Here is a 21,760-nt window from a genome sequence, read left to right on the forward strand (position 1 = left end):
CGTCTCCTCTTGGCTCTGTCAGACAACTCTGTAGCAAAGCATGTGTTCTTGGCATCTTATGCACGCATTTCAGTTTTGTATCGAAGAACTATGTTTCCTTGCACTTATTTGTACCAAGCTCTTCCAAGCTTTGTTTGAAAAGCCTCCTGCCATCACACCATTGCTCTTAGCTCCCAGCCCCAGTTCCCTTTTCTTGATTGTTCTCTGGACCTGTGAATCACTTTACACAAATTGGTCCCAAAATTCTGGCACTTATCAAAAAGTTTTACAGAAATATGTCTCTGTGCACTGACATTTCTTGGATAGGAAGTTTTATATTTGTCTTTCTTTTTTCTGTTCCAAATACGGTTAGATTCTTTCAGCTATGTGTAATAGAAAACCTCAACTCAACTTGTTTAAACAATAAGAAATTTATTATCTTATATGACAAGAGATCTGAAGATAAAAGGGCCTCAGATTTAGCTAATTCGGAGACTTAATGACATAATCAAAGATCCTTGATTTTGAAACTTGCTTTTGGGTACCCTTCAGCCCTGAATGTTGCTACAATTCCACTCTTTCCCATGCACCATTAGGGACACACAAGCAGCTAAATGGTCTCAAAATCTCCCAAGACAATTGTGATTCCATCCTCTGGGATATCTTTGTTTTCATACCCTCCTTCCGGGGACCCTGTTCACAAGTCTATGCATCTGTAGCAATATATCTGAATTATTAAATTGTTCATCTTCGCTGTATAGTGATCTTTCTGAGGTCATAAGCCACATCCTATTTGTAGGTAAAACCACTAGTCCCTTGTAAAATACAAAGTGCAGGCCAAGTGCTCCATACATTCTTTTTTTGTTTTTTTTTTTTTTGAGATGGCATCTCGCTCTGTCCCCCAGGCTGGAGTGCAGTGGCGGGATCTCTGCTCACTGCAACCTCCACCTCCCAGGTTCAAGTGATTCTCTTGCCTCAGCCTCCCTAGAAGCTGGGATTACAGGAGGCCTCCACCACACTCAGCTAATTTTCGTGTCTTTAGTAGAGACGAGGTTTCACCATGTTGGTCAGGCTGGTCTTGAACTCCTGACCTCAAGTGATCTGCCCACCTTGGCCTCCCAAAGTGCTGGGATGACAGGCATGAGCCTCCGTGCCCAACCATAAATTATTTTTTTATAGGAGAAAAGGAAGGCAAGCAGACGAGGGAACTTTTGGTGCACTATGCTTGCTTTAGATCGAGCCAGTGGCCCTTTGAGGAGTTAATATGAGTGGGATGCCACACAAACTGGAAACAGCTACAAGAGGGAATCTCTTTGACCTGTGCTTTAGTATCTCACTCCCTGCACCCTGCCTGGGCTTCCTAGGTTAGCTCCATGGCTATGGTCTCTTAGTCTAGATGTGCGTGTTGCAAGGCAGAAGGGAGGGGAGTGTGGTTCAGAATGCATTGCAGAGTGAATGCTGCCCCTCAGCAGAGAAATGTAGGCAGGGAACTCTCTGTGGAAGGGGCTGGGGGCTTAGTTCAGGAGACATCAGGGATGGGTTTGGTCTCTGAGGATCTCACTTCCGTAATAGTCATTATAAAAAGTTATCTCTGAAGGCACCTAAAAATTCTTTAGATTTCTTCTTTGGTAACATTTTCCTTCTTTGTCCTGGGTGGGTGGGGAGGAATGGGGGCATGGGATACAACTGCTCTGTGGAGGAAGTGGTGAGGTGGAAGGATCAGGGACTCCCAAACCAGGCATATATGGAGGGGACTCCCTACTTGTATGTAACTGGACACATTACATCATCTCTTTGAGTCTCAGTTTCCTTCTGTCACAGAGATGGCCAGGCTCACCTCCAGTATGTTGGGACACTAAGTCATGTCATCAGTGTAAGGTCCCCGGCACATATGGGCCCCCCATGAACATCAGTCCCCCCAGTCTTTCCTAGCAGGGAGAGTGGAGCTACTCAAGACTTACAAGCCATAAGTATTGACCCCTCCCTTGAACCCCAGAGCTCATGGATCTGGTTCAAGTTTGTGTAATTTACATGGAAGCGAGGGTGAAATATAGGCACTGAAACCTTAGTGAGCAGCAGACCCATCAGTGCTGACCTTGAGGCTCTGGTTGTTTGCTGCCGCAGGGCAACTGATCCTAGGAGAAAGGAAGTCACCAGATCACCAACCCCTCTGAGTGATGAGGAATCACTTCCCAGAGGATTAGTCACCAACGCTGCAGGCATCAGAAAATACTCAAGGCTGTTCCCACATCAATGGCGCAGGAAGCACCCTTCTCTGCAGTCACCAGGGAGCTTCAGAGCCCGTTCCTGGATGGAAGACGGGTTTCTGCAGCCCTGTTGCAGAACACATCAACAAAGTGCTCCCTTGGACAATGAGGAATCTAACACCAAGTTTGCACCAAAAGATCATCAGAAAAGGTGTAGCAGCAGAAGCTAACTGGGGAGGCCCTGTGTCCAGTCTACACAGTCTAGGGCCTGTGCTGGCAAAGTGTGGCCAACCCCAGTCCCAGCAAGGCCAGCATGGCTCTGTGAGTCCCAGCCCTCCATGCAGGGGCAATGCTCCAGATGGGGACGGCCCTGGGTCGTGTCTTCATTAGTGGAGCGTGGGCTCATTCACTTTCCAACAGTCAATTTTGTCTTATTCAGAGTTAAAGGAAGCCTTTGAGATGTGACTGAGGAGCAGTGCCTGTTCCAGAGATGCTGAAGGATATTTGGATGGACTCTCCTGGGACCTTGTGGGACCAGCAAAGGCCTGCACACACTGCTAGACAGCACTGCCCAGAAGCCTTCCTGGGGGTGACATCCTCACAGAAGCCATTGTTGTCCACACCCTGCATAAGCTGATGGCCCCTCCAGCACCCAGCTTTTGGGACAGTTGCAAGAAACTCCAATTCACAAAGGAGGCAACCTGTTGCTCATCTGTACACTGGTACTGCCTACGGTCTGGGTACCTTCTTGAAGCCCCAGACTCCCTGAGCCAGTGGAGGTGGCTTCTGAGCACTCACATTTGCTAGGCACTGTGTTCGAGCACTTTACACAATTACATCATTTAATTTTTATGAGACTATGATGAGATATTTGCTATGGTCATCCCATTTTGTGGTTGAGAAAACTGAGGTTATGGGTGGTCCCATGGATGGTCAGACCAGCAAATCTCATCCTCCACTTCAGCAGTTCTTAACCCTGGCTGAACATTCAAGTTGCTTGAAGAGGTTTTTTTAGATACCTGTGCGTGAGTTCCCCGAGACTCTTGGAACCTTGATCTTGGTGGGGCTAGGGGAAGCAAAGGTGACTGAGCTTCTGCTGTGTGGTCTGGAGTGGAAAGCCTTGACCTCCTGGAGTGCCTTTCCTCCTTAGGGCTGGGCTTCTCTGGGCATTCTTGCCTGTTACATGTCCACTGGGCTCTGGCCATGGTCAATGCCAAAGCCCCAGGGGAAGGTCAGCCCCTTTTGCTGCCTTTTTCTTCAGAGAGCACAGTGATATCGAGGCTAAAGAAAGTCAGCTAGAGGGAAATGCAAATACTCGGTGGGAGAAAGACATGCACTGTTTTTCTCAATCAGTTTTCATGACCATTGCAAATGCAGTTCTGTTTGCCTCAGAAATTTCCTTTCTTCCCATATTTTACCCAGTCATTGACTCTCTAATCCAAGTGCACCCTTCATCCTACCATCATGGTTAATCTATTCAGGACTTGGCTTACTGTTTCATAAAACAAAACATGTCTACTTTTCCATTAAATATTAATATCAGCATAATCGAACTCAACCATCAGAGTATTTAATCATCTCACTTTTGATCATTCAATCCCGTTTTGGTTCTTAGATGATGTCAATAAGATCAAATATAAAAGGTACATTGCTGAGGATCTAGTGTCACAAGAAAATTACATTCTACTATGATTCCACCTTGCAATTTCCCTATGTTTGCTCCTGACATAGATAAGTGGATCTGAGTACAGATTTTTAGACAAAATGCCATCATTGGAAAGTACGTGAATCCATCTTTGCAGGCTACAGCTGATGACAAAAGAGCTGTGGGCTCTTGCTGACTGTTGGAAGCTGGTGGTCACATATGCACCTCAACCCTGGGGAGTCTTCCCTTATCAGTAGTACAGGAGTTGGGAAATCCTGCAGTACAGTATGTGATGAACAACAAAGAAGAAAGAATAAGGAGAAATCATTCTGTGGTAAAGGGTGAAAAGACCTGAACATGGTCTCTGACAAACCACATGTGGACTGATCTATGAGAAACTTGTCTGGCAGTTTTAATGGTAACGATAGTCTCAACCTATTCTTGGATGTGGTTTTTGCCTCACATAACAAGATGCCAGGTTTATTCAGGTGCCACTCATGTTCTAGAAAGACCTTTGCATTTTCAGAGGTCAAAACAGAATGACCGGATTGTCACTGAAAGCTTTGGACGGCAAGTAAACCACAACCCAAAGGTCTTACTAACAATTGTTCTCAAACTCCAGCTGCCCAAACAACCTGCCAGCCTGACATGGGAAACTCACAGGGAAGCTGCAGCGTCTGTGATGCACAGGGTGAGAATTTGGGATGATAAGGAATGTTGAAATATTATAATTGATGAGATTTGGATGACAGGCGCTCTCACTGCTTCCAGATCATTTCTGTGAATAATACAATGCTTCCAGCTCTTTCAAAACCAACCTGCCTCTCTTGTGGTTAACAAGGGAGGGATGAGGGAAAAGAGAGCATAGCAACTGAATGACAAATTGATGCCAGATTTTAGACTTGATAAAATTCACCTGTCAAGGGAAAAGGAGGAAAAAGGGAAAAATGGAGAGAAGACTTTTTGAGGTAAATCACTATGGATTTGCTATTCACTCTGTAAATAGATGCCAACTTTTTAACAGCCTTCCTTCCCTTCTTTCCACATTCTCCTCCCTTCCCCCCACACCCCCTACTTCACCTCTTTCTCCCCAATAATTCCTTCCCCCTCCCCCTCCCTACCTCCCCTCCGCATCCTCTTCCCGACACATTCACTGAGTGCCAAGTATGTTGAGGGCCCCATACAAGATCTTGAGGGTAAAGTGTTAAAAATATTAGACAGACATAGTGCCTGTCTCACGTCACTCATATTGGAGAGGTGGAGATAGAGCAAAAACTAAGATTTAGGAGACCTGAGTTTTATTTGTACATGTGTCACTATACAAGTGAATGTTGGATTTTAGCCGAGATCCCTAACCAACTGGGACTTAGTTTAAAATTTGCTATGAAAAATAAGAATAACGAGTTCCCAATCTCTTGTAGGGAGTCATTGCTGTGAGGCATGAAGTGACTTGAAGCGCTATAAGCTAGGATAATTATCTGCAGGTGTAACCTGCTTTGCCAAAATTTGCTTACCTCCTGTGAGTCATGTAGGGTGGGTGGGGAGTGTGGGGGCAGAATGGAGAGCCAGCCTCTACAGAGATCAATTGAACTCCAAGCTTGGAGGAGGGGAGATATGCAATGTAACTGGTACAGTATTTTTTTTTTTTTTACATGTACCTGTGGTGCTTGGTTGTGGTTTTACATGAAACTGTGCCTAATTGAAATGTGTGAAAGGTATAAGCAGCTCTGCCTTTTAGTGTGCAGCAAGGAATTAGCTTTTGGGCTCATTATCTCCTTGAGCAGAACTTTTAGTGACAAATCTGAAAGAAGGTCCCATCCAGATGGCAGTAAGATCGCACAGATATTCTGTGTCTCAGGCTCCGAGTGTCAATCACTAGGCTTAGAGGCCCTGCGATTATTTCCACTCAAACGGTGTTTGCCAAAATGAGGTGCTGGTTCAACTGGGCATGAAGTGATAAGTATGAAAAAAATGGTTTTATTTTGATGACTATATACATTAGGAAAAGAGTACCTTGCACATTAACCCCAAGGAATCAATGCTATTAAGTAGGGCAGATCTAGGTAAAAGTGAGCATACTCAAAGAAAAAGAGTATGTGGTTTATGGCACGTGGAGATATCACTTAAGATGCTTGCCACAAGTCACCAAAAATCCATTTGAACTGGCTTATTTCATACAATTTTGTAGCTTATGAAACTGAAAATCCAGGAACAGCAGAAGCCGCAGCCACGGGTTGATCTAGAGGCAGTGTTTTCATCAAAGAGGCAGCTTTGTCTTGGAGGTTTGCTCAGCCCCGCCTTCCTTGGGCCCTGACCTCTCCACAGATGATTCCCTCTTGGAAGCAGGATGGCTTCCAGGGCCCTGAGGGCCATGGCTTCCGAAGCCTTATCCAGAACTTCCCCCAAATAGAAAACAAAGTCTCTTCTCCAACCCTTCCGACTGGATACTTATAGTATGTGATGCGTCTGTTGGCTTACTCCTGTGTTTCCAGCACTTCTCTAACCTGTGTCCAGGATAACGGCATCACACTAAGGAGCGAATCCCCTGTGACCACCCTGGAGTTGAGGGTGGGGCCAAGATGGCCAACATTGCCCAGCTGAGAATTGCAGGATCCTATAAAGCAAGAGGAATGGAGACAGGCTGCTGTGGAGAAATCAGCATGTCCACCACAATGGATCCAGAAAAATTTTGAGGTTCTGTCTTGAATGACTCGAGTTTGTGAAATATTTCATGGAAACATGCCCTCACCCCTTCCAAGTCTAGACCTAGGCTGTTCTAACTTTCAGCGTTCTTGTAGAGATGGCTGGCAGTGTGCCACTTGCTACTGCAATTTTGTTGCTGCGTGCTTGTCGTTGTGTTTTGTTTCTAAGAAATGGGGGTTTGCTCGGACCAGAGGGCCTTGTGTGCTCTTTGTCACATGGTGGATCTGGGCCAGCCTGGGCTGCTGGAGCATCTCCTGGACTGGGCTCCTTGTTGGCATCCTACATGTGGCTACCTGGATCTCACCTGGACTCCAAAGCACGGGGTGCCAGGCAAACCTCAGTGCTGGCGAGTGAGCTGAGGCCCCCAGCATGGCATAGAGCCATTCTGGTGAGGGACATTGGATCCTGTGACTCCATTTCTACGTCCAGCCTTTAGCAAATCTCCTTCAACATTACAGCCCAGGCTACGTCGTGCTCCGAGAATTAGGAAGGCTTTTTTTCCACCTCCACCACTAAGCCCAGGGAAGAGCGGGGTCCACTTCTTGGGTGCAGAGTAGGAAGCTTTTGTGCAGTAGGACAGCTGTGTTGTAGGCTCCACTGCCTCATAAATGGTCTTTGACAACAAAGCAGCAAAGATGTGGCTTCTGCGGAGGAGCACACGTGCGCCTGTTTGGTTAAGGGTTCACCCTTAAGGTGGTAGAGCTCTTCCTTTTCTGTGTGTTCTCTTTCCACTGGCCACGATTGTAATGCAGTGAGAGTAGGCCCCTCTTCATCTTACTCACTGCCCAATCCACAGTGACTAGAATACTGTGTGCATAATATTTATTGAATAAATAAATAGCAAATACAGAAGGGAGAGAGGAAGAAATGATCCATTTCTGTATTAATTCGAAATGGAAATATCTAAGAAATAAAAGTGTGATGCCCCATCTCATAATTTGAATATAAAAATGAAAAGTCTAACTTTTTTTCTGTAGGCACGGGTGTTTCTACAGAAAGACATCAGGGCTAGACATAGGGGTTAGATCTATTTACGATATAAGGGTTACATCTATTGAAGCAAAAATATCATGGTAATAGAATGGGGCGTAACACTGAATTTTTAAGATAAAACTTCAAAGAAATTTTAAGCTGTGTCAACCCATGTTAAGTTTGATTTCAGATGATTTCATATCCTGGGGCTACCCATCCAATTTCTACTTTTTGTGTGGTTTTTATTACTATCAAGATTATACATGCATGTGATTTAATCTCGTTTAGAAAAAAAAAGTACAGCTCACTGCCAGCACTCATTTAATCTTACATAAACACACTCTTTGAGGCTGAAGCAAATCTGACTGATTTTCAATGTGAAAGTAAAATATAGAAATTGTTCTTAGAGTTATTTCTAAACAGAACTAACATCAGAATCATTTGAATCATCAGAATCATCTATTTTGGAAAAATCAGATTCATCAAATGAATGAATCTTTGGTCAACAAGTGTTTGAGAATGATCTTAACATCATGCGTAAGAATGCTACGTTTTCTAGGATTTGACATTTTCAGCGATTAAGAATTACTATATTTTGTAAATGGAAATACCCACTAAAAACAGAATGCTATAAATAGGGTGATGTCTTTTGTTTCCAAAACTTTTGTTTCCAAAGTCGATATGCTAGAATGATATGAAATAATAATAAAAGTGAGATATTGCTGGGCGCGGTGGCTCAAGCCTGTAATCCCAGCACTTTGGGAATCCGAGACGGGCGCATCACGAGGTCAGGAGATCAAGACCATCCTGGCTAACACGATGAAACCCCGTCTCTACTAAAAAATACAAAAAACTAGCCAGGCGAGGTGGCGGGAGCCTGTAGTCCCAGCTACTTGGGAGGCTGAGGCAGGAGAATGGCGTAAACCCGGGAGGCGGAGCTTGCAGTGAGCTGAGATCCAGCCACTGCACTCCAGCCTGGGTGACAGAGTGAGACTCCATCTCAAGAAAAATAAATAAATGAAGTGAGATATTTTGTGACAAAGTTATTTTGGGGCAAAGGCTACAACCATAAGCTGCATGAGAATTCTCTGGGCAAGTAGAAAAAGGGTTAAAGGGTAAGATATTCATAAGGTCTGCAAGGCTTACTATAAAAAAACTGTCATAATTATACTCTCTCTACTGCTACCATGTCCTCATCCACCAGAGGAAATAACTTTTAACTTCTTTACCAATTCTTTTTATTCTGTTTTTTTCTTTTTGAGACGGAGTCTTGCTCTGTCACCCAGGCTGGAGTGCAGTGACGTGAGCTTGGCTCACTGAGACCTCCACCTCTCAGGCTCAAGTGATTCTCCTGCCTCAGCCTCCCTAGTAGCTAGGATTACAGGCATGCACCACCATGCCCGGCTAGTTTTTGTATTTTTAGTAGAGACGGGGTTTTACCATGTTAGCCAGCCTGGTCTCAAACTAAACTCCTGACCTCAAGTGATCTGCCCGCCTTGGCTTCCCAAAGTGCTGAGATTACAGGCAGGCATGAGCTACCGTGCCCAGCCTCCATTTCTTTTGATAATTGCATCCACGTTTGTAAATAACAGGCATGTATTGCTACTAATGACTTTTCAGTTTTAGGTGTTACCTATTAACTTCCTGAAACAAAAGATGAGGATTTAGTCTCACTCTGGCCTCTATGCACGTGCATAATTCCTATGTACTATCTACCCAACAGTTACACCATAATTTTGGTTGGATAAACATTTAGTGCTCCCAATTTTATGATTTTATAAATATTATGGATGATTGAGTTATGGAGTATACTATAATTTTTTATTCCTTCAAAATCTTGTTTTTGTTTTCCTGGAGTTAATGATTTTCCTGCCCTGTTTGCCTTTGGTTTGCTCCAAATGGATTTGTTGATGGCTAGATTTTTTTTTTTTTTTTTTTTTTTGAGATAGTGTCTTGCTCTGTTGCACAGGCTGGAGTGCAGTGGCACAATTATGGCTCACTCCAGCTTTGAACTACTAAGCTCAAGTGATTCTCCTGCCTCAGCCTCCCGAGTAGTTGGGACTACAGGCACACACCACCAAGCTTGTCTTTTTTTTTTTTTTTTTTTTTGTACAGATGGGGTGGCTACATGGCCCAGGATGGTCTCAAACCCCTGGCCTCAGGTGATCTTCCCACCTCAGCCTCCCCAAAGTGTTGGAATTATAGGCATGAGCTACTATGCCTGGCTGGCTAGATTTTTTACACAGGTACTATCTTGGGATTTTTCTTTTTCATTATTCTGAGTATTTTAATTCCTTCTTCCCTCCCTGTCCCTCCTGCCTGCTTTTATTCCTGGTTTAACCCAAAGGTCAGAATACTGTGGCCCCCTATCTGTTTTTGAAAATAAAGTTTTATTGGGGCACCACCACACCCGTTTAGTTGTGTGTTGTCTGTGGATGCTTTCAGTCCACAATGGTGGAGCTGAGTCATTGAGACGGAGGCAGTACAGTCACAAAGCCCAACATATTCACCATCTGGTTATTAATGGAAAAATTTTGCCAGATCCTGACTTACTCTATCATTTTGTCAAGCACATCCTCCCAGTTTTCTAGAAAGGTTACAGAGAAAAACATATAGATTTTTTAAGGACATTCATTTTAAACATTTAGACTTTTTTAAAAAGCCTAAATTGTTTTTTGTATTTTCACCCATAATTGCTAGTTTGGCTAGATAGAGATTTCTAGGCTGAAAAATAGTTTATCTCAAAAACTTTGAATACGTATTTTATTGAAGCATTTATAGCAAAGTACACTGAATATTAAGTGTAGAACTCGATTTTCCAAACATTCACGCTTGTGTAGCCCAAATCAAGATCTAGAACAGTACCAGGACCTCAGAAACTACCCTACCACCCCCTCAAGCCATTACCCTCCCCTTAACCATTGCCTTTATTCTATGTTGCTATAATTCAGTTTTACCTAATATACATTTTTATTAATGAAATCATGTAATACATAATTCTTTGTGTCTATCTTCATTCTCTCAATGAAATATTAGTCATATTTCTCTTAGTTCATTTGGCATGCTATAACAAATACCTTAGACTGGGTAATTTATGAACAACAGAAATGTATTGCTCACAGTTCTGAAGGCTGAGAATTCCAAGATCAAGGTGCCGGCAGATTCAGTGTGTGGTGAGAGCTTGCTTTCTGCTGCAAAGTGTGTGCCTTCTTGCTGTATACTCACATGGCAAGAGGGGAGCACACCTCCCCCAGGCCTTTTTATTAGGGCATTGATCACATTCATGGAGGCTGCACGTCTTAATACTACCACATTAGCAATTAGCTTTCAAATTTTGAATTTGGTGGGGGAACACATTCAAACCACAGCAATATTCATCCATGGTGTTTTGTTGTATTTATTCTTTACTGTGCTACACATTTCATTGCTTAACTACACCAAACTATATTTATCCATTCTATTTTTGATGGACATTTGGGTTGTTTCCAATTTGAAGCTACCATAAACAGTGCTGTTATGAGCATTCTTGTACATGTCTTTTAGTGAATTTTGGGGCATTTTTATTAGGTATAGAACTAACAGAGGAATTTCTGAGTGATAAGATTGTACTTTTATAGCTTTAATAGATGCTGCCAAATGGTTTTCTGAGATGATTTTTAAAATTTATATTTCCATCATCAATTTATGACAGTTCCAGTTGATCTACATTCTTCCAACTCTAGATATTGTCCCAATTTTTAAAATTTTACTTATTCTGATGGTTGTATTTTGTATCTCACTGTTGTATTTTGCGTTTTCCTGCTAATAAATAATGTACAGTTCCTTAGCCCAGCTGGCTAGATTTTTTACACAGATTCCTTCTTGGGATTTTCCATGGTAGTGGTCACTTGGATCCTCTTTTGTGAAGGATCTAGACAAATCTTTTACCCATTTTGATTAGATTATATATCTTTTTTGCCGACTTTGGTAGTGGATTGCAATGACATATGTGTTGTAAATTAGATGGCTATTTATGTGTGGATCAGTTTCTGAACTCTACCTTTTCCATTGGTACAGTTTTCTATCTGTGCATTAATATCACTATGTTGCTTAATTAAGGTAGCTCTGGAAAAGTCTTGTGGTCCAGTGGTGTCAATGCTCCAGCTTTATTGTTTTTCTTCCAGGTTGTCGTTCCTTTTCCTAGTCAATTGCATTCCCACCTGAATTTTGGAATCTTATTAATTTCCTTGAAAGACTGTGCTAGGATACCAATTGAGATTTCATTGAACATATAGATTGATTCAAGGGTAATCAAATCAAGTGATTTGATGTTCATTTAGTCTTTCAGTCCTTGAAGGTAGAGTTGATCCTCATTATGAATTCTGTATTTCTGAATTCACCTACTTGCTAAAATTTATTTGTGTAACCCCAAAATCAACACTTGTGGCACTTGTGGTAACTGTGAACACACATAGTTGTGAAGAATGTGTGTTGCCTGACAGGCATTTTCCCAGCTGAGGAAGAACAAGGCCACACCCTGCCTTCTTGTTCCAGCTCTCATATTAGCAGTCAACAAATGTCCTTTTTCATGGTTTGTTCTTTTTTCATTTTTGTGTTATTTATTGATAATTTTTCTGTTTAAAATGACCTCCAAGTGTAGTGCTGAGGTGATGTTTAGAATTTCTAAGTGTAAGAAGGCTGTAAGAATTCCTAAGTATAAGAAGGCTATGTTTCTCCATCTGCCTTATAGAGAAAAGGCCAGTCAGATAAGCTCCATTCAGGCACAAGTTATACTGCCACTGGCTCTGTGTTCAATATAAACTGGATCAATGAAATAGATTAAATGCTGTGTCTTTAAACAGAAGCACAAGTGAAACAAGGTTTTATATTGACCAGTTGACAAACATGCTGTGACCAGAGGCTCACAGGAACCAAACACTCTTATTTCTCTTAGGAGCAATGGTCATTATTTGCTAATTCAGTGTTAGTGGTGACTTTATACAATAACTACTGTGTATAGTAAGAATTGATTGTATTTCCCTCTAAATTTGGGTCTTTAGTTCCTCTTGGTAATCTTTGGTCTTCTTCTGTGTAGAGGTTTGCACATGTTTTGTTAGATTTATTCCTAGGTGGCTGATTTTTTTATACTATTAAAATTTTACCTTCTATTTGTTTATTGCTAGAATATAGGAAAACCACTTATTTTGTATATTGGTACCATATCCAGTGACTTTAATAAATTTATGGATTCATTCTAATAGTTTGTGAATTATTTTGGATTATTCTCATATATCATTACATCATTTGTGAATAATTACAGTTTAACTTATTTTCTTCCAATTCTCTTATCTTTTTCTTTTCTTTGCCTTGATCACACTGGCTAGAACCTCTTGCAAAATCTCAAAGGTAAGTGAGGATAGTGGCTGTGATTGTTAATTTTATGTGTCAGCTTGGCTAGTTCACAGTACCCTATTTTTTTGTTTTGTTTTGTTTTATTTTTTTGACACAGAGTCTTGCTCTGTCACCCAGGCTGGAGTACAGTGGCGCGATCTTGGCTCACTGCAACCTACACCTCCCAGGTTCAAACGATTCTCCTGCCTTAGCCTCCCGGCAAATTTTGTATTTTCAGTAGAGATGGGGTTTCATCACCTTGGCCAGGCTGGTCTCAAACTCCTGACCTCAGGTGATCCACCCACCTAGGCCTTCCAAAGTGCTGGGATTACAGGTGTGAGCCACTGCGTCCGGCCAGTACTTTTTAGATGCAATTAACATGTAAATCAGTGGACTTTAAGTAAAGCAGTTTGCCCTCCCTAATATGGGTGGGCCTCACAGCTGAAGATCTTAATAGAGGAAAGATTGAGATCCCCCAAGACAGAGGGAGCCCTGCCACCGGACTGCCTTTGGACTTGAGCTGTAACATCAATGCTTCCTTTGTCTCCAGCCTGTGGGCCTGCTCCGCAGATTTCAGACTTTCTGGCCTCCACGGTCATGTGGGCTCATTCCTTACAATCTCTCTCTCTCCCTGTATATTTATGTGTATGTGTGTGTGTGTATAGAGATATGTGTGTGTGTATATATACATTTTATTGATTCTGTTTCCCTAGAGAACCATAGCACAGTGGATATTCTTGTCTCATTCCTTATATAATGGAGAAAGCTTTCGGTATTTCATGATTAAATATGTTGTTTACTGTAGGTTTTTTCTCTCCTTTTTTTGGTAGGTAGGTACTTGTTATCAGATTTACAAAGCTCTTTTTATCCTAGTTTGCTGATTTTTTAAAGCTAATTATTAATAGATCTTGAATATTAACCAATACTTTTATATATTATCGTGGTGTTTATATATTTTTTTCATATGCCCTGTTAATGCGGTAAATTATGATTGATTTTTAAATGTGAAACCAAGTTTTTATTCCTGGAAACTTACTCATGATATATTAGTCTTTTAAATATATTGGCAGCTTTGCTATTTGCTACTTTGTTTACAAAGGGAATTGGCCATTTTTGTAATGTCTGGTCTGGATTTGTTATCAAGATTACCCCGGACTCAGAAAAGGAGTTATTAATTATTTACTTCTCTTCTGGGCTCTGGAAGAAATTGTAAATATATTTGTTCATATTTCTTCTTATTTAAAACCTGCAGAATCTTAATTCCAGTATACCTTTTACATAGAGATATTAATAATTTGTGTTTTTTCTCGATCAGTGTTGCTAGGAGGTTATGAATTTTATTAGCCTTTTTGGAAAATATTTTCACTTTCTTGATTTTCTCTGTTATATGCATTTCCCCCGCTATTCTCTTAGTACCTGCTTTTATTGGTACTGGCTCCTTCCACTTTGAGTTTAATTTGCTTTTCTTTTTCAAGCATCTTGAGATAAATGTTAGATCACTGATTATCAATCTGACTTGTTTTTAGCAACTTGTTCTTTTTATAGCATTTAAGATTATCAATGTCCCTTTAAATCTATGTTAGCAGTATCCCACCAGTTTTGATACATCATATTTTTGTTATTATTTAGTTCAATATATTTTCTAATTTTTCATTTTGATTTCTTCTTTGATCCGTGGGTTATGAAGAAGTATTGCTTACTTGCAAAATGTTTGGGTGTTTTCCTGGTTATCTTTCTACTTTTTTCTTCTAGTTTAATTCTAATGCAGTCAGAGAATCTACACTGTATGACTTTAATCCTCTAAGACCTGGTGTATGGTTATTTTAGTTAATGTTCTATGTGTCCTTGAAAAGAATGTGTATTTTGCAATTTGGAGCTATAGTGCTCCATATATGTCAGATAGATCAAGTTTGTCAAATAGATCAAGTGTTAAGAGCTTCTGTGCCCTTACTAATTTTTGTTTGTTTGTTCTATCCAGTCACAGAGAAGTTTGTAAAAATCTTTAATTATGATTGTGAATTTGCTGATTTGTTCTTTGAGTTGTGGTAATTTTTTTCAAAATATATTTTGATGCTATTAAATGCATGCAAACTTAGAATTGTTCTGCACTTTTAGTGTCCTCTTTAATTTCTTAATGTGTGTTAACTTAAAGCCTGCCTTGTATGAAATTGGTATAGGGTTTGTACAATATATCTTTTTTATCATTTTACTTTGAACTTTTCTGTGTCCTTACTGTTTAAGGTATGTCTCCTAGTACCATTATAAGATATTTAAAAATCCAGTCTGACAATCTTATTATTTAATGAGTAGCATTTGTTCTATTTATACTTCATGTAATTACTAATATCTTTAGATTTAATCTACCATCTTCCTGATTTTTGTCTTATCTGTACTTTCTACCTTTTATTTTTCTCTCTTTCTTTTGTATTAATCATGTACATTTTATTTATTTTTTTCCTCTCTTATCTTGAATACTCTTATGAATTCTGTTAGTCTTCTTTTAGTTGTTTTCATAGATTACAACATGCATATTTGATTCTACCTTAAGTTAGTGCTTTTAGCAATTCTGGTAAAAATAAAAGAATCTTATAACACTTCAATTCAATGCTTCTTTTACCTTTTTTGGTATTTATCAGATATTTAAATTTTACTTAGTATATTACTAGTCTTACTAAAATCTTTAAAATTCATTTGTATTTACCAGCATAGTTACCATCTCTGGTGGTGGTGTTTTCTTCCTGTGTCACTGTGCTTCCATGGAGATCATTTTCCATCTGCATGAACATCTCCTTTTAGTATTTCCTGGAGTGTACATGGTTTCACTAGGTTTAGAATTGTTGGTAGGAATATTTTATTTTCCCAACATTTGTAAAGATTTTATTTTCTGGTTTTCATAGTTTCTGTTAAAAATTCAGTTATCAGGTTTTTTTGGTCATTTTTTTTTTTTGAAAGTAAGATGTTTATTTTTCTCTGGCTGAAGAGAAGATTTGTTTTTCTTTCCTTCTTTCTTTTTCTTTTCTTTTCTTTTTTTTTTTTTGTTTTTTTTTGTTTTGTTTTGTTTTTCTTTTTGAGACAGGGTTTAAGGTTGATCTTGAACTCCTAAGCTCAAGCAATTCTTTTGCCTTGGCTTCTCAAAGTGCTGGGATTATAGGTGTGGAGCCACCATGCCCAACCTGTTTTTTTCTTTTTTAAGAATTATTTTTCCTTTGCAAGATTTTCTCTTTAACTATAATGTCCGTGTGTGTGTGTTTGCATGTGTGCTTTGTATTTATCCTGCTTTGAGCTTTTCAAAATTCTTAATTCTGTGTCTTGATGTCCTTTGTCAATTTTGGAAAATTTTTGACCAATTATGCTTTAAACAAGTCTTCTAACCCTATCTTTCCCTCCTGTCCTTATGGGATTTCAATTATACATCCATTGGACCTATTAATCTTGTGCTACACATCTTGTGTGTAATTTCTGTTCTGGGGTTTTCTTCTGTGTGCCCCAATCTGAAAACTTCTACTGATCTAACTTGTATTTCAATAGTATTCTCTTTTGTGTCTAGTATGATATTTAAACCTATCTACTGAATTGTTTATTTCATTTTTTTGTACTTTTTTTATTTTAGAATTTTCATTTGATTTTGGTAATTTTTCTGCTAAAATCAGTTTCATCTATTTTTATAATCATAATTATTGTTATTTTAAATTGCATGAATGACATGTAATTAAAAATAATTACATCTCAGGTCTGTTTCTGGTAATTTTTGATTGAATATTGGACATTGTGTACAAAGAATTGTTGAGGCTCTGGAAGCTGTTATCCTTTTCTAAGGACAATTTAATTTCTTCTGGCTGGCAGATAATATATGAGCAGATCACTGTGAAACAGACTGGTCTGTTTCCATATTGCCCTTACCCCTAAAGTGTAGCCGTTCTTGGATTTTGTTGAAATCCTAGAGTGTCTACCAGTGTTCTTCCTTCTTAGCAAGCCCTGAAATCTGATTCTTTTTCTTCCCAGCACTATGAGACCTCCAACTTCTCTGTATAGATTTACAAGCCATTATTCTGGTTTGATCTGTCTTACCCCTAGAATATACAGCTTAGGAGTTGGCAAATGCCTTTAGAGGACATTTCATGCAGAGTATCTTAGCTCATTTTTAAAAACAAAAATATATCCTTTTTTCTAGTAACTTGCTCCCTGAAGTCTGGGCTTCTTCCTAGCCTTCAACTGCAATTCCCTGTTCAGTGGGCCTGCAGCAAGCTCTAGGACACAGTTTTGAGTTCAACCTCTTTGCCTTGAGATGCGAGGGGAAAACTGTAGCAAATAAGGCTTACCTCAATCGTTTTCTCTTCTTCCAAAGATCCTGATTTTTCAAATGCTGATTCCTTTTGTTATGCTCCAGTGCTTTCCATAGTTGACTTTTTAAAATAATTTTTTTTTTATTTTAGTAGTTTTGGGGTGCAGGTGGTTTCTGGTTACACGCATAATTTCTTTAGTGGTGATTTCTTAGATTTTGGTGCACCCATCACCTGAGCAATGTACACTGTACCCAATATGTAGTCTTTTATCCCTGGCTCCACCCCAACCTTCCCCTTCCAAGTCCCCCAAGTCCATTATGTCATTCTTATGGCTTTGCATCCTCATAGCTTAGCTCCCACTTATAAATGAGAACAATGAGAACATATATTTGGTTTTCCATTCTTGAGTTACTTCACTTAGAATAATGGCCTCCAGCTTCATCCAAGTTGCTGCAAAAGACATTATTTCATCCCTTTTTATGGCTGAGTAGTATTTCATGGCATATACATACCACATTTTCTTTATCCACTCATTGGTCGATGGGCACTTAGATTGGTTTCATATCTTTGCAATTGTGAATTGAGCTGCTATAAAGATGCACATGCATATGTCTTTTTCATATAATGACTTCTTTTTCTGTGGATAGATACCCAGTAGTGGGATTGCTGGATTGAATGGTAGTTCTACTTTTAAGTTCTTTAAGGAATCTCCATATCCACAGTTGACTTTGTGTTTGATAGTTATTCTTGGTGAGATAGTTTTAATCCAAGTATTACTCAATATAAATAGGAGTGTAATTCTAGTGAATTTTGAGAAATTTGATCTTTTAGTCCCTGGTGTTGCTGTTAAGGAGTCAGTGTCAATTTTACTCTTTACCCTTTGTAAGAAATGTATTTAGTTTATAGTGCTTTCCATGTTTCTGTATCTTACTGGTATTATGTCTACTGGTTTTTGAGAGTAGAAAGATAAAATCTCCAACATGACTGAATTTGACTGTTTTCTCCCATCAGTTCTGTTATTAGTTTGCTTCATGGATTTTGAAATTCTATTATTAGGTGCATGGATTTAAGAATTCAATGTCTTGATGAATTGACCCCTCATCATTATGTAATGTCCCTACTTACCTCCTCAAACTTATGTCTAGTTTTAAAATCTATCTTGTGAATGTAAGTATAGTTACTCTAGCTTTCTTATGGTCAGTGTTTGCATGGGATTTCCTTTACCATCTTTTTGACTTTTAACATACTGTATCTTTATATTTAAGTGTGGTTTTTATAGGTAACATATAGTTACACATTGATTTTTTTCAGGCTTTTTAAAGATGTATAATTGATAAGTAAAATGTTATCTATTTATGGTGTACAATGTGGTGTTTTTAACGTATATGTACATTATGAGATGCTTAAGTCAAGATGATTAACATAACATCTAGATTTTTCATTAAATCTGGTGATCTCTGACTTGTTGCAAACATAAATTCTTGGGCTGTTCTCTAGACCTACTGAACTGGAAATGTCAAGTGATTTTAGTTTATACTCATGTTTGAGAACCATTGATTAAGGGTTACATGTACTTAACTTATCACAGTCTACCTTTAAATAATATTATGCCACTGCATATATGATGTAAGAGTTACATATACATCAGTATAATCTGTTTCCTTCTTTCTGTTCTTTTTGTTGTTACACATTTTACTTCTACTAGCTATAAATTCCAAGAGACATTGCTATAAGTTTTGCTTTAAATTGTTAATTAACTATCCAAAAAAAATTTTAAAGAAAAAAAGTGAATTGAGAAAAAATTTCCAGCACCCTTTCTTTCTTTGTGTATTATATTTTCTTCTAGTATCATTTTTATTCGGTCTGAGGATCTTCTTTTAAAAGCTGTTTATTTCTGCTGGTAAAGAAATTCAGGTTTTGTTTGTCAACAGAAGATTTTGTTCAATTTCAATTTTGAAATATATTTTCACTGAGTATAGCTTTGGTAGATTGTTGGGTTGGTAGATTTTTTCTTCTTTAAACATTTAAATGGTAACACTTATTATCTTTTGACTTGCATTAGTTTCTGACAAGGAATCTGTAAATTTTTATTTTTTTCTCTGTATATGTTTTTTTCCTGGGCACTTTTAAGGTTTTTATATCAATGATTTCATTAATTTAATTATAGTGTACTTTGATTTTGTGTCTATGTGTGTCTTTTTTAAATCTAGCTTTGGGTTGATAGAACTTCTTGGATCTATGGTATATAGTTTCCATTAAATTTGGTAGTGTTTTGGCCATTATCTTTCACTAATTTTTAATGTTCCTTTCTTTCTCTTCTCAGTTTCTAGATCTCCAACAGCACAGCTGTTAGAACATTTGCTGTTGTTCCACAGGCCACAGAAACTTTTATTCTCCTTCTTCCCCTCCTCCTCTATCTTCCTTGTTTTTTTTCTTTTCACTCTCTGCTTTAGTTTCAATCCTTTCTATTGCTATGACTTCAGGCTCATTGATCTTTATTTCCTTTTTTTCTTTTTCACATATGTAATACAAGCCACAAAATAGTGGTGAACTATACTGAGGGATATAGCTCACTGTTGTATGTGGTCTTTTCTTTATTTTCCAAAACAGCCCAAGTAGGTAAAGGTTATTTTAAAAACTTCCACCTCACAAAAAGTAACTTTTGATAGATCTTTGTTTCTTTGGGGTTTAATTTGCTGTCAATTTTTAAAATCTTAGTGATTTTTTTACTCCATATTTTGTATTTTTTTCCTTTTAGATGTTCCATTTGGGTCTTTCTTACATATTCTGTTTCTTTCCTAATTATGTCCATGTTTTCCTTTAAATCTTTGAGTATATTTTTAAAAATTGTAATAGCTGTTTTAGGGTTTTTGTTTGCTAATTTCATATTTTTTGGTTATTTCTGGTTCTGTTTCTACTGACTGGTTCTAGTACATGTACTTTTGCTACTTCATATGTCTACTAATTTTTTAACTGAATTCTGGCACCACTTTTAAGTCAGGAACCTTTCAGAGTCACTCCTGAATGTCCATATATTCCTCAAGATCTGGCTCCTCTGGCTGATGGAAACTGAACACTGTATGAGTTCTGGAAATCTTCTGACTTATAGCTCCCTAGTTGTTTCCTCAGTTGTTGTTCTTTGCCTGGCCTCCGGAAATTTCACTTATGTGTGCCTGAATTTTTATTGATACAACAAATTAGGGGGATGTTTGACTTCCACAATGCTGGACTCTGTCTGTTTAGCTCTCCTCTTCCTGGTACTTTGCTCTGAAAATTCTAGCTACTTCGACTTCCCTGAACTTTAATCTGTTTCTTCTACTCAGCAAGATTGCCAAGCTATTTTATTTTACTCCCTGTGCCATGGTCCAAAAATACCAACCATGCAGAAAAACCAAGGTTATTATAAGAATTACCTTCCTTCTTCTCCTCCCAGCTATCATAGGTGCTGCTTATTGATCAATATCCACAAAATTGTTTCATACATTTTGTCCAGTTTTCTAGTTGTTTATCATGGGAGGGTAAACAGTTGCTCCTCAGGTGATGGAGTGGAAATCATACTATGTTTGTGCTTGTACTATTTGTTAACATGATTCTGATTTTGTAAAATTGTGCCATTAATGTGTTTCCAAGTGACTTAAGAAAGAAAATCTGCTCTAGGGTCCTATCCTTCTAGGTTTAAATCTGCTGTCAGAGTTAGACTGCATCTTTAACTTGAGATTTAAGAAATAATTCTAAGGTTCATTCTGATTTTGTAGGCTCAGGTCATGGACTTATCTCTAAAGCCATCACAATGCTACAGGACTTCAATGTTTTGATTAACTTAGGGTTGGTCACATGCCGCACTCCTAGTGTGGACTTTCTAGAGTGCGGGGATGGAAGTGGAGCAGGAGGGGAACTCAAAATTAAAATTAAAATATTATGATTCGAAGGGAAGACATGCTAGGGAGGCAAATGACCAGTATCCACTGCCAGTGTTGAAGGGAGATCCAGGCAGCTCTTGACCAGTGGAATGAGAATTGCCATGGAGTTTCCCATACCTTCTGGAAGCCTCAGTTTTCTCATCTGCAAAATAATGGGAACATTGTGCAGATTTCTAGGGTCTCAAACTCTTTCATGTTTCATGGTTGGCACCCTTGTTCAGAACCCTCCTACGGCTTTCTTCTTTGTTCTTAAGATTAAGACATGGCCCGCAGGGTCCTGCATGTTGTGAACATTCCCACTTCTACAAAAAAGCAGTCTGAAATTTGTTCAAAGGGCCACCTTCTCCCTATCCATTGCTCTTTAGTCATTAGAGCTATCTCATGGAGGCTTCAGAGGCATTAAAGCCTCCCACTTCAGTGCCTCTCAAACGCTTCTCCTGTGTCCAGAACACCCCTCCTATGCTTCTCTACCTGCCTAACAAGGGTCAGTTTTCACCGTATGTGTCACTTGTTCAAGAAATCTTTTTCAAAAACTCAGTCCTGGCCATAAGATTTCCTTAAGGAGCTTTTGCCTTCTAACTGTATTTATTCATTAATTTTTGCCACTGCCAGGTTTAATATCACACATTTGCTAGACTGGAAGCTCCATGAGGGAAAGAATGTGTGTGTTTTGTTCACTAG

At 39.0% G+C, this 21,760-nt stretch overlaps 1 non-coding gene across 1 annotated transcript; it reads right to left on the reverse strand.

Moving 5' to 3' along the window:
- Positions 1–19,684: 19,684 nt before the first annotated feature.
- Positions 19,685–19,828, reverse strand: LOC111555740. The gene has a single exon (XR_002735626.1). It is a non-coding gene; the product is annotated as a small nucleolar RNA SNORA4 (small nucleolar RNA).
- Positions 19,829–21,760: the final 1,932 nt, after the last annotated feature.

The sequence above is a fragment of the Piliocolobus tephrosceles genome, chromosome 8 (genome assembly GCF_002776525.5).
Source record: "Piliocolobus tephrosceles isolate RC106 chromosome 8, ASM277652v3, whole genome shotgun sequence".
Taxonomy (NCBI): domain Eukaryota; kingdom Metazoa; phylum Chordata; class Mammalia; order Primates; family Cercopithecidae; genus Piliocolobus; species Piliocolobus tephrosceles.